The following is a 2,797-nucleotide window of genomic DNA, read 5'->3' as shown; positions in this document are numbered from 1 at the left end:
CTTCTTTCCTCACTTTCTTATCTTCACTTCCAGTCATTCGTTTCTTAATTGCTCCATTAGTCATTTGTTCGTATTTCTTTAGATTGTTTGTTTGACCAACTGATTATCGTTTGTTGAATCGATTCTCAAACAATATGAAACATCGTTGGTTGCACGTCGTTGGTTGAACATTGCTTGTTGATTTGCTGTTTGTATTGATCATCCCATTTCTCTTTCAAAATTATATATATATATTTTTTACAAAATTTTATTTATTTATAACAAATTTTTTTCGCTTTTGAACTTGACTTTGAATTTTTGAATTTTGAACTTGACTTTGAATTTTCGAATTTTGAACTTGACTTTGAATTTTCGAATTTTGAACTTGAACTTGTTCACTTCTTCCACCTCTAAAAATTTTTTCATTTGTTTGTAGTATAATTTTCATTTGATATTTTGTTGTTGTTTAGCCTGAGTCATAATCGTCTAATCATTCGCTTGAATATGATCCTCCCATTAGCTTGTTCATCTCGTTATTTATTATCATTTAGTTATCAATGTTTGTAAATATATATTATGATCAATATATCTCAAATAAAATAATTTTGTAATAATTGAAATGATAATGGAATAAATAATTTATCAGAATCATTCATAAGAATAAGAATCATAATTTGGAATATAGAATAATAGAATATTTAGAATTGTCTCTTTTTATATAATAATATTTTTTATTTGCTTATTTTTTAATTTTTCTCCTTTATTTTTCAATTTAAACACTTTTTTATATCATAATTTTTCTTCAACTTGTTCTTTATAAAAAAATTTCTCTTTCTCCTTCCAACTTCAACATACGATCTCCATATCATACTCTTAATCTCTTTTTCAACATCAAGATATTTAATCACCTTGCCTCTCTTTTTAATATTTGTTTTAATTTTCTTTATTTCCAAAGTTTTTTTAAATTTTTTATTAATTATGAAATTTTTTATTTAATTATTTTCTCTAATTTTTATTTCATTATTGTTTTTAATCACTATTATTTCATCAATTATTATCATATGATTTATTTCTTTTAATTTATAAGAATCAATTTTATTCAAGTTATTATTATTATGATATCTATAATTATAATTTTAATGCTTTTTATTGTAATATGTACCTTAATAATTTTTACTATCAACTTATTTTCCTCGATTATATTTACAAATTTATTAGGTATGTTTCCAAAAACATTTATCCACGTCCTTCCCAGAATTGCAATCTTGTCATTTTGGACTATAAAAGTATCTAAGTTTTGAGTTTTGTCTTCATATCTCGTTTTTATTTTAACGATTCCTAACACCTCTATTTTTTTCATCATAACCAGTCAGTTTCGTATCCGATTTATTCAAGACATTAACTCCTATCTTTCTAGCAATATTAATCGGTAATATTGAATAACGCGACCCAGTGTTGATCTGCATGACTATTGGTAAATCATTAAGGTATATCGTAATTTGTAATCATCATTTGCCTTGTCCATCCATTTTATTTACGTCAAATCTATTGTTGTATGACTGATTATTGTTCTGTTATTGTATCTAGGTATGTATCTCGATTCTTTCTGATGTCTATAATATCTATAATTATTTTATTACATTTGTAATTATCATTATTATTATATCTATAGTTATTGTAGTAGTTATTATAATTATTTTTATTGTTAAATCTTGTAAACTTATTATACGGTCCTGGCCCATTATACCCCCTATTATCATAAACTCTAGGATTATAATTGTTTCGATATCTTGTTCTTAATTATTTGTATGTCTCGAATCTTATCTCGGTTTCCACTGATATCCGTGTACGAGACTTCATCCCTTTATCGTGCTCATCGTATTTCATCATCCTTAAAAAAATTTTTATTATCTAAATAATCTTCTAATTAATCTATGGATTTTGTTTTATCATTATTGTCTTATATAGGTTTATTCATATTTTAAATATTTCATCAATAAAATTTTATTATTATTTATTTTTAATTTTATATTATAATCATCTCTTACGTGTTTTTAGAATTATATTAACATCATTTTCCAAAATCCTCTTTCGTCTAGTTTCACCCTGTTCCAGTATCTAAAATCACGCTAGACTTCGCTGCCACCATTTTAGAACAACGGAAGGCAAGTAAAAGTACAAAATGTAAAATTAAAATTTTTTATTTTATTTTAAGTACTAAAAAAACTAAAAACTTTACAATTTTATATGTATATATATACAATTTTTTAATTTACACTTTTTACATAAGTTTTTTAAAAGGTTAAATTTTAACAAATTCGTCCTTAAATTAAATTAACATTTACGAAAATCAGGAAAATATAGAAGGCCATTAAATAAATTAAAAAAAAAGAAATTAAGAAAATATATTTCAAAGGTCATTAAAATATATAAAGTTTATGCAAAATTTATATATTCATAAATTATATTAAATTTAAAAGTTCATAAAAAAATTATCTAAAATCTATAAGGTAGGTACTAGAGGTCTGCATTGGGCGGGATTTCGGCCCTCCCGCCTACGCCCGCCCTTCTAAATAGGCGGGCGTATGGGCGGGTAAAAAAATTTTTGAGAATGGACAGGTGGGCGGCGGGTTAAAAATTTTTTGAAACTATGGGCGGGCTGGGTGGGCGGGTTAAGGAAATTTAAAATTTTTGTTCAAAAAAATACTAAAAAAAATAGTTGTTTTAATGATCTATAACAATATTTCTTTTTTTATTGTATCAATCGTTTTTTTTAAATGAAGAACATTTACTTAACTATATTATGTAATAAACACAA

The 2,797-nt window shown here is 24.7% G+C and overlaps 1 long non-coding RNA gene across 1 annotated transcript; it reads right to left on the bottom strand.

Moving 5' to 3' along the window:
* Nucleotides 1-1,126: 1,126 nt before the first annotated feature.
* Nucleotides 1,127-2,176, bottom strand: LOC135924831 (uncharacterized). Its single transcript, XR_010571422.1, has 3 exons — nucleotides 2,028-2,176; nucleotides 1,700-1,870; nucleotides 1,127-1,601 (listed from the first exon to the last, which is right to left on the bottom strand). It is a non-coding gene; the product is annotated as an uncharacterized LOC135924831 (long non-coding RNA).
* Nucleotides 2,177-2,797: the final 621 nt, after the last annotated feature.

This window comes from Gordionus sp. m RMFG-2023, chromosome 2, assembly GCF_954871325.1.
Source record: "Gordionus sp. m RMFG-2023 chromosome 2, tfGorSpeb1-WG-v2, whole genome shotgun sequence".
NCBI lineage: Eukaryota > Metazoa > Nematomorpha > Gordioida > Chordodea > Parachordodidae > Gordionus > Gordionus sp. m RMFG-2023.
The sequence above is the reverse complement of the archived record's forward strand: the minus strand, read 5'-3'. Positions and strand labels throughout refer to the sequence as shown.